An 11,573-nucleotide genomic window follows, 5' to 3' on the forward strand; every position below is an offset into this window, starting at 1 on the left:
GATACTTAAGTCTGTAATCTATGATAATCTTCAAAAAAAAAAAAGTTTAAAAAAAAAAAGGTGTAACACACGAATCTTTAGGAGGTGGGCACTCACACTCTTTTACGGGTTCGTATTTTTTGTTTTTAATTTTTTTTTTTTTTTACGCCTACTCAAGTTTTTTTTTTTTTTCTTTTATAAAACAATTGGAAGAACTTCACCCCCGCCAGAGTTCTAAAGTTAGATATAATTTATCAATTATAAACTATTAGCAGGGTGATAGGACGTTGCCCGGGATTGAATGATAATCAATGAATGCTTCGCACTCCCATATTTTAATTGTCATAGAAATCGATGAAACCGACCATTTTTCAATCAAATCGATTGATTGCCTATCCTAATTGGAGACCAATCGCGGTGCACCTGGAGGAAGCTTCATATTTCTCTTGCAATAGCTTAGTTCACAATATATTGTGGTCCTGGATATGACCTTAAAGTATATCCGATGGTGAGGCCCCAGCTTGCAGGCCTTAGGGAGTGTGGAGCCACCCTTTAATTGCCATTGCTCCCAGGTCCACTCTGACCCGGAGTGGTAGTACCTGTTAGGGTCCCAACTATGGGTTAAATAGAAACCGACTTGAAAACAACAAATATACTATATTAAAAAATCGTTCTTCAAAACCACCAGATTCGGCATTAAATAACTTGAAAAGGGTTGATATGCCTTAAAACAAAACAACCAAACCAAACAATATATTGTATTCTATAGGTACGTGCAAAATAAATGGCGATTCTCAAAATGTATAAACATTTTGGCCACTCCCTTTACTTATGAATTCACCTAAAATCAGGAAATTAACCAATTTTAAAGAAATTTTCCGATAATGATCACGTAATATAAGGTAGCCATTATTTTTATTTGAATCTTAGTGGAAATATATTATTTTGTTTAAACAAAAAATACATTTACTAAAGTTATGGTTTTCAGTTGTAAAAAAAAATGTATAAATTTATTTTTCATCGTAAATTTTAACAAAAAGAAAAACTAAAAAAAGATATTTTCATTGAACTAAGCATTGTTTATTTAATATTTCCACACACAAAAAAATATATTTGCAAAAAATATTTCCTCTTTTTTTTTAATTACATTTAGAGTAATTTAGAGTAATTTTATATGTAAGATTCTAATATTTTCCTTGCATGAATGAATGTGTAATCTTCAGCGTAACATAATTTTTTTATAATTTTGAAAAATAAAAATAAATTAAAAATTTAAATGCAGGAACACACAAAAATAATTAAATTAGAAAACTGTAAAACTCATACAAACGTTCAGGATATGAATGTACAGATACATGACTGAAAAAAAAAAAGAAAAAGAAAACCAGTCGGGTTTACACTCCCTCCCTTCCTTCAACAACACGACGTCATTTTCAGATGTCTACTTAATATAAGTTTTTACAAGGGAATTCAATTTGGTAAATTACAGAATTCTTTTAATTTTACCATGAACTCTGGTATGGCTTTCTGAACTTACCTGCCTAAAATCTCTAACAATTCACCAACTCCATTGAACTGTTCTGTTTCATAGATGAACCTAAGAAATATGTTATTTATTTGTTTTCTACTGAATGCCCTTAGACCCAAGAATTTGCGATAAATTCTATAAAGTACTGTCTTTAGAAAATCTTGATCCCGGGGATCCTCACTGTCAAATAACTCCAATAACTAAAGAACAAATCTTTGAGCAATGTATGTTTTTGCTGAAGTTGGTTGGAAGTCAGGAGATTCTAAAAACCTTAAGAAAAATTCATAGACAATCTGTAAGTGTTGATATTGTGGGCTTCCGTAGAATCTATACACACCAACTATTCTTTTGTTTTAATAATGAAAAGCCGGAATCTCTCGCTTTTGGGGGCTAATTAAGCTATTTTTTGGACAAACAAGTGTTTTTCTTTAAACTTATTTAATTCAATATCTTAGGACTTTACTAATTATCTTTGAAATAGTCCCAGAAAACTTATATTTATCTTTCAAGGGATTTTTACAATGAATTTATTTAACTTCAAAATTTAGCTAAACTTGTCAGTTTCTGAATGTCGCCGTGAAAACATTTTTCGTCATACCGTTTTATTCACGTGCCAAACTTTTTTTTTATTTTTTATTTTTTTATTGGAAATTAACTTTAGGCTTTAATCTTTCAAATACACTCAAAAAAATATCGGAAACCTGCTAAAAAATTGTAATAAACAAGCTTTTAAAACTATGTCCCCTATCAGTTTTACGCATTACTGCACGTACCTAAAAAGTATGCAGCCAGAATGGGGGTCGATCGTTATCCGAATTCATGACGATGGAGAGAGCATCAGTCGAAACTCCTTTCCCTAAACAAAACAAAACAAACAAAAAATCATCAGCAAATAACAACGACTCGGAAACAAATACGAAAATGTAAAATAATAATTTTTATTTAACCAGAAAGGGTTCATTTTTGTGTGCGAAATATGTGCACAGTCCTTCTTGAATGTGCGATATCCTCTTATGAGTATGAAATTTAAAAGATCCGGGTCCATTAATAATGCGGAGAAATGTGTATTTTAATAAGGAAAGTTCGGGAATATCATTCAACTGGAAAAAGAATATTGCATAATTGTAAAGGTATTGCTGGAGGATTACAGGGACTGAAGAAAATCACCGCAACTGAGGAAAAAGGTGTGATGATAAAACAAAAACATTCATTCATTGCTGTTTGTGTGAGTTTCATTAGTAAGAGAGCAAGTATTTTTTTTTTTTTTTTACACAAGATTCACCGCTTATCAAGGCCAGAAGGCCACTCGAGGATAAGAGTTAATGGGTATACAATAGTCAATGTGATTATAGCGTTTTTAACATAAGCAGTGGGATTTTTGTAAGTTGAATTGCTTAGGGGGGACGGTTCATCAAGAACTTGTTTACATTGAACTTGAAGACAATCAAATTGTAGTCACTTGAGAAAAGCAGGCCAACGGAAGAGAGTTCCGCAGGCATGCAGTTATAAGAAAGAGGCTCTGCTCATGGAATCTACATTTAGGTTTAGGCAAATATAAAGAGTGGGGGAAATTATTGATAGTGGTTCTAGCTAGGCGAGTATTTTTCGTGAAAGTTCGGCGGGGGGGGGACCATAGATTGAAGCTCAGATGAGCATGAGCACCTGCCGTAGAAATAACGATAAAGCAGAGACAGTCTCGCAACATCTGTTTACAGTTTTCCTAGTGCAGATTTTTACGTAGGTAGGAAAAGATTGTATGGTGATAATTTTGAACAGATACTACAATGTGATCTTGTCCCGAAGTCCAAGAAAATTGAGTTTTTATTTGGTGGTGACAAAAATAAGGGAGATAAGAACTAAGGGAGATAAGAACTAAGGGAAATAATAAATAAGGGAGATAACTTTTGCGAAAAAAGGCATTTGGTGCATAAATAGAATATGGCATTATAAAAGTGTTGGTTTTATCGGTGAATGTTATGACAAATTCCTATAATATTATTTGTAAATAAAGATCGTTTCACGAAAGAAAAAGAGATCAAGACATTTTTTACAACAGCAATAAAATGGTTTATTCAATTACCTACACTGGCGTTTATGTCAAGGGACACTTATATCTAAGGGAGATAACCAGTATAGACATAGCAAAACAGCATATTTTGCAGGGTGTAATTTGGGACGCTTATTAATTAACGTACATAAACCAAAAAAGCAACCAACCTTTTCCAATGAAACGATGTTAATTAATCAAAAACAAAATTTAAATAAACTTGTTAATTAACGAAAATAAAAAACTTTTTCGAAGTAGATTTTGAAGTATTTAAACTGTCATTTTATTTATTTTTTTAATAACGAAAATTAAAAATGAAAAAATGAGAAATTTGTTTTTCTTTATTTTAGGTAAATAATCAGCGTCAGGGTGATTAAAATATTTTTGAAGCAGATTTTGCAGAATTTAAATCGTCAATTTCCGGCTATGATTAAAGTTTTTTTGTTTTTTGTTTTTTTCTAATTTCTTATTTTTTTTATTTCTTTATTTTGGTTTAACAAAAAATAACATGACGGTTTAAATACTTCAAAATCTCCCTAAAAAAGTCTTTTATTTTCGTTAATTAACAAGTTTATTTAATTTTTGTGTTTGACTAATTAACATCGTTTTATTGTAAGAGTTTACTTTTGTTTACGTTAATTAATAAGTTTATTGTGTTACTTCACAGTATAATAATATTTTAAGTTTGTTAATTAACTTCGTTTTTTTTTGTTTTTTTTTTAACTTCAACCGGCGCTTGCAGGTATAGTATTTATTTATTTATTTTTTACTGGTTATTTCTGGAACTAAATTCATTTAGGTAGAGTTTGATCGCTTACTTGTTTCCTTTTTGTAAACTACTTCTGCAATTTCCGGAACTCGGTTACAGTAATCGTGTAATCATTTTTTTTCTCTTTCATTTAACGTTCTTTCATTGTCCTGATTATTTCAGCGTCCCAAATTATACCTTGCAAAATATGCTTATTTTTGACATGTCTATGCTGGTTATCTCCGTTGACATAAGCGCCCACTGTTTGGAATTGGGTGAAAGAAAGTTGGACAGTGTCCGAGTGAAGAAATGACCAATAGAAAGTTCGGTGCTTGTCCAGAATTTCCCTTATTGAAATTGAAATAAAGAAAGAAAAAATAAAGAAAAAGGTAAGACTTTTCGAAAGCGCTTTGTTTTGGGCTTGTTTTAAAAATGGAATGGAAAATTAAATTTCGTTCCGTTTTAATCTTTTTTTAATTGCGCATGCGCTAACAAAATCGAAAATAATTGGTAAAATTATTTAAAAAATAAAGTTTAAAAATGAATAGCACGACCATCGATATGTGCACAATTTTCAAATATAAGAATTTTTATGCAGTAGTAACATTTTGAGAGCAAGAAGATTTGGTAAAACTTGCGGAGAATGCGTTGTTTTACGGTTGTTGTAAAAATAGAAATTTAAATTTCGTTCCGTTTTAAACTTTGTTTTTAATTGTGCCCCCCCCAAATGAAAGTAATCGAAAGTATAGCATTCAACAATCGTACTTCTTATATTTAAAAAAAAAAAAAAAAAAAAAAACGAAAGATTTTTTTTATAAAAATAAAATTTTATTAACAAAAATGAAATAATTTAATAACAAAAAAGTCAATTTCGTATATTTTTTTGGTATATTTTTTTGGTATTTTTTTTTGGTATTTTTTTTTTGGTATTTTTTTTTTGGTATTTTTTTTGGTATTTTTTTTTGGTATTTTTTTTTTTGGTATTTTTTTTTTGTATTTTTTTTTGGTATTTTTTTTTTTGGGTATTTTTTTACATAAGTCTAACTCGCCGTTCACATTGGAAATGTCAACTTTTATAGGTTTTCGAGTATGCTTACAACGAATAAACACCTCAACCATACCATGTTGAAAACGGCTTTCGGAATAGACGCCTCTAAACAACTCCGCATGTTAAGAACGGCCTTCAGAATAGACCCCCCCCCCAACCTAGTCAGCATATCGAAAAACCTATAAAAGTTGACATGTCGAATATTAACGATGAATTTAAAACAGAACGAAATTTAAATTTCCGTTCCATTTTTACAACAACCGTAAAATAGAGCATTCTCCGCAAGTTTTACCGTAGATTGAAGTAGGGGGGTTCTAATAGAGTATGGTGTATTACACCCGTAGTGCCAAAAACACCGTGTTCTTTCACGGACAAAATTTGAATGTGGTGTTGCGCAAACTGTGTGTTTATTGGGTGCCCGGAAACTCGTCCCGGGAAAACTCGTCTCCGGAAAACTCGTACTTGGAAAACTCGTACCCGGAAAACTCGTACCCAAAAAAAACTCCCCCCCCCCTTTTTACTAGGTAGGAAAACTGGTCCCTTATTGAATAAATATCGATTGAAAACACATTTTATTACCGTTCTTGAAGGAGATATTGTTTTTAAAAAACTCTTGCTTAAAAAAAATAAACTTCATCACGGAGTCAAGATACGAAAAACGAAACCAAATATTCATTTAAAAATATGGGTTTGTATTACTGTACACATAGATTCGAAAAAGTTGTCTAAAAACAAATATAGAACAAATAAATGTTATCGAAGGCAAAATAAGTTACTTTTCTACCTAACTGGATATATTTTTTGTGTTTTTATTCAGTGTAACATGTTTATTCAGCTCGAAAAACATGTAGTGTTTACCGATGTATTGGAAAATTCAAAATGGCAGCCGACTCTCTCTCGGTGAGGGTACGTTTGGGAAAAGGATATATAAATAATAAACTAGACAAAATACTGTTAGAAAACAACCGAATACATGTCAACTTATGTCACGGTAACATATATTGAGCGAATTTCTAACAGTATTTTGTCTAGTTTATTATTTATAATACCTTTTCCCAAACGTACCCTCTCCGAGAGAGAGTCGGTTGCCATTTTGAATTTTCGAATACATCGGTAAACACTGCATGTTTTTCGAGCTGAATAAACATGTTACACTGAATAAAAACACAAAAAATATATCCAGTTAGGTAGAAAAGTAACTTATCTTGCCTTTGATAACATTTATTTGTTCTATATTTGTTTTTTGACAACTTTTTCGAATCTATGTGTACAGTAATACAAACCCAAAAATATTCTAGTTTTAACACTTTTTGTGTCATTACGAAACAAAAATAAAGAAAAAACACGTATTATCAAAGAAAGCAATTATTTTATTTAGAAGAATTAATCATTTAAAATTCTTGTGTTATTACAAAAGAAAACACGGTCTTATGTAATTTTGGTATCGCCCTGAAATAATAACGTTATTTCGAAAGCCATTCTTAACATCAAGAGGGAAGGGTATCGTTTAAAAGTCATTTCGGGGGCACTTGTGCAGTATTTAAAAATATACAAATTTATTTTCTTTTGGAGGTGACGGAGGCTCGTTTTAAAACTATATCTACCTCAGTATTTTCTTTAATTTTCGGACATTTTTTGTTAAAAATTATTTACTAAGTAATGTCGAGTGCGACATTACTTGTTATTTCTTTTTAATTAAATAAACTCTTTAAAATAAGTTTAAACACCAAAAACTTACAAAGCTAGGTAGAAAACGAAAACTTAGAAAAATCAATTTAATTTTTTTTAAACAATAAACGTGTAAAAATATTTTTGAAAATATTATGGGATATGCATTATTACCTAAAAATATACAAATTTATTTTCTTTTGGAGAGGGGGTCGTTTTAAAACTATATCTACCTTAATATTTTCTTTAATTTTCTATTTTTGAGCAATTATCCTCCTAAGACGTGATCCTATTATGTCGGACATTTTTTGTTCATAAGTAACACTCGACATTACTTTTTATTTTTTTTAATTAAATAAACTCTTTAAAATAAGTTGAAAGACCAAAAACTTTCAAAGCTAGGTAGAAAACGAAAACTTAGAAAAATTAATTTAATTTTTTTAAAACAACAGTAAACAAGTAAAAATATTTTTTAAAAATATTATGGGATGTGTATTCTCTTTTAAAGTCAATATCTTCTTCAAGAACGGTCATAAAATGTGTTTTCAATCGATATTTATTCAATAAGGGACCAGTTTTCCTACCTAGCAAAAGGGGACGAGTTTTCCGGGTACGAGTTTTCCTACCAACGAAGGTGGGTGAGGAAATAAAGATAAAACATAAATAATTAATTAAAAAAATGCTATTTCAGTATGAGTGAAAGGAAAAAGGGACAGTTTTTGAGAAATCTAAAATTCCTTACTGGAAAATTATATTTTTTGTCAACCATTTCTTAATGTGAAACCAAAGCAATTAAAAAAAAAAAAAAAAAAAAAAAAAAAAGATTAAAAGGAACGAAATTTAAATTTCCATTTCATTTTTAAAACTACCGCAAAACAGATCGCTTTCGACAAATTTTACCAAGAAAAAACTGTATGCTGTACGTACCCACAACGGAAAGAAAATATCATATTCCAAAAATCACGAAATTGATCAAACAGAGTTATTTTTATAAAGAAAATCATTTTTTTTTTTTTTTTTTTTTTAGCGAATTTCAATTTTTCCAATGTCCCCATGTTAAGAATGGCTTTTTAAAATCTCGTAATTTTGAATTATTTTTAGTTATTTTCTCTTGTTTTCAAGATGACGTCGCGATATCGTCACTGTTCGTTTGGCCACAAAATTAGGTTTTCTTATTTAAAAATAAAACTACTAGATGAATTTATATCATTTTTTTGTGTACGTTATTTCTTTTCGGTCACGTGCGATGTAAACCATACAGGTTTTTCTATCTTTTTTTGTAATATACGAGAATTCTGGGCAGGAAACAATAGTTCTATGGACTAGCAAACGTCGCTGGGCAGTTATCTCCAGGTGAAGATAGTTGATACTCGAACGCCCACCCAGTGTACAGTGACAGGGAAAAGAAAAGGCGTTGCTTTCAAAAATCTTTCCGGTGAGTAAACGTGATTCCGAAAGGGACTGAAAATTTTTTCAAGGGAATAGATAAAATCAATGTGCCCTTCAAACTGCTTGGTCAGTGTCTGACCACACTGAATAACAAGGACATCTCTCGGAGGGAGCAAATATGATATTATTTATGACATCATCAGCTCAAGATAAAATAACAAGAAAATGCTTTAAAATACTTAGATATCAGACAAAAGTAAAAAATGTAATAAAATAAATGGTATTTATTGATCCGTGCTAAAATAATAATGTTATTTAAAAAGCCATTCTTAACATGGGGAGGGTATTTTGTAACAATTCTATACTTTAACCTTACAATCGAATAAAAAAAAGCATATCATGAAACTTTAATTGGTGCTAATGCAGAGAATGATCCGCGCTATTTTTTTAAAATCGTATTTTCACGTTTAATTAAAATTTTATATGTTTTTTGGGGTTTGTATTACTGTACACATAGATTCGAAAAAGTTGTCAAAAAACAAATATAGAACAAATAAATGTTATCAAAGGCAAGATAAGTTACTTTTCTACCTAACTGGATATATTTTTTGTGTTTTTATTTAAAGTAACATGTTTATTCAGCTCGAAAAGCATGCAGAGTTTACCGATGTATTGGAAAATTCAAAATGGTAGCCGACTCTCTCTCGGAGAGGGTACGTTTGGGAAAAGGTATTATAAATAATAAACTAGACAAAATACTGTTAGAAAACAACCGAATACATGTCAACTTATGTCACGGTAACATATATTGAGCGAATTTCTAACAGTATTTTGTCTAGTTTATTATTTATAACACCTTTTCCCAAACGTACCCTCTCCGAGAGAGAGTCGGCTGCCATTTTGAATTTTCGAATACATCGGTAAACACTGCATGTTTTTCGAGCTGAATAAACATGTTACACTGAATAAAAACACAAAAAATATATCCAGTTAGGTAGACAAGTAACTTATCTTGCTTTTGATAACATTTATTTGTTATATATTTGTTTTTTGACAACTTTTTCGAATCTATGTGTACAGTAATACAAACCCGTTTTTTGTTTTCAATTGTAAGGTTAAAGTACAGAATAGGTACAAAACACCTTCTCCTCCCCATGTTAAGAATGACTTTTTAAATAATAACGTTATTATTTCAGCACGGATCACTCTCTGCATCAGTACCTTTAATTAAACTTGGAAATACGATTTAAAAAATAGCGCAGATCAGTAAGTGCACTAACACCAAATAAATAAATAAAAATCAGTATTTTTGCATAAGTCCGATGCTATGTTAGAAATAAGCAATTTTATGTTATACGACTGAGTTATCTGCTCCTTTCTTCCTTTTAGTGTAACTCTTCTAAATTAGAGGGTAAAATACGCTTATTCCAACCTAAAATCGAACGTATACAAAAAAATGATTTTTATTTTTATTAACTTCTACTCAATAATTTGATGTAATGTGTAAGTACATCAAATAGTCAGTAATTTAGCAGAGAAACCATCAAGCAACGGTAAAATCCATTGAAAGCTGTTGGTGGTTCTATGAGAAAATAAAGCTGTGTACGCATTATAAATGTTTCTTTTCTGTGTTTTACGTTATACATTAGTACATTAGGGGTCATTTCGAGTTAAAAGTTTATTTACTGCACTCATCTGGACTAGAGAAAATCATTATTTAAATGTGTATGTCTCGTCTAAATAACTAACGATAATTCTCTGATATGGCCGACCAGACGGGTGATCAAAAAGTCAGATCGAGCGTACCGGAAAACGAAATGAGATCAAATTGACAATTGGCCTTTTTTTACGGGGGGGGGGGGCTTGAACTTTGCGCTTTTCAGATGAATTTGTTATGTTTTATTTTCTTGGTGGATAATTTTTCTTTTTTGGCCGTGTGTTTTTTTTTTTTTTTTTTCTTTTGCCAGTTTTTTTTGTCTCATTTCGTTTTGCGGTACGCTCGATCTGACTTTTTGATCACCCGTCTGGTCGGCCATATCAGAGAATTATCGTTAGTTATTTAGACGAGACATATACATTTAAATAATGATTTTCTCTAGTCCAGATGAGTGCAGTAAATAAACTTTTAACTCGAAATGACCCCTAATGTACTAATGTATAACGTAAGACACAGAAAAGAAACATGTATAATGCGTACACAACTTTATTTTCTCATAACCACCGACCGCTTTCAATGGATTTTACCCAAACAACTTTACAAAAAATAAATACAAGTAGCCAATGAAAATTAATTAATACCGTAGTCAATAAAAATTAATTTTAGACCTACCTGGCTCATTTGTTTGGGTTTTTAAATAGTTTTCATTGCTCTTTATTTAATCTAAAAAAATTCACTTTTCCGAGTTGATTTGGGTAGGGGAATTAAAATGGTGGCATCTTTTTTGGAAAAAGCAAGCCTCGTTTTGAATTCTTTTGGCATTTTTTCGAGAATACCCAGCGTACTATAAACACTCCCCTCGCATGTTAAGAACGATTTTAGAGGTTGGGCGTGTTTATTCCTAAAGCCGTTCTTAACATGGGGAGGTTGGTGTTTATTTCTAACGCCGTTTTTAACATGGAGGTTGGTGTTTATTTCTAACGCCGTTTTTAACATGGAGGTTGGTGTTTATTTCTAACGCCGTTTTTAACATGGAGGTTGGTGTTTATTTCTAACGCCGTTTTTAACATGGAGGTTGGTGTTTATTTCTAACGCCGTTTTTAACATGGAGGTTGGTGTTTATTTCTAACGCCGTTTTTAACATGGAGGTTGGTGTTTATTTCTAACGCCGTTTTTAACATGGAGGTTGGTGTTTATTTCTAACGCCGTTTTTAACATGGAGGTTTGGGGTGTTTATTCCTAAAGCCGTTTTTTAACATGGGAGGTTGGGGGGTGCTTATTTCTGAAAGCCGTTCTTAACATGGGGAGGTTGGGGTGTTTATACTATGCTGGGTACTCTCGTAGATTTTGAATTCAAAACGAGGCCTGCTTTTTCCAAAGAAGATGCTGCCATTTTTTTTTTTTTTTTTTTTTTTTTTTCAAATCTGCTCAGAAAAACTGAATTTTTACGATTAAATAAAGAGCAATAAAAAGTACTTGAAATCCAAAACGAATGAGCCAGAATTAACT

The sequence above is a fragment of the Euprymna scolopes genome, chromosome 35 (assembly GCF_053919585.1).
Source record: "Euprymna scolopes isolate OS-2025 chromosome 35, ASM5391958v1, whole genome shotgun sequence".
NCBI classification, from domain to species: domain Eukaryota; kingdom Metazoa; phylum Mollusca; class Cephalopoda; order Sepiida; family Sepiolidae; genus Euprymna; species Euprymna scolopes.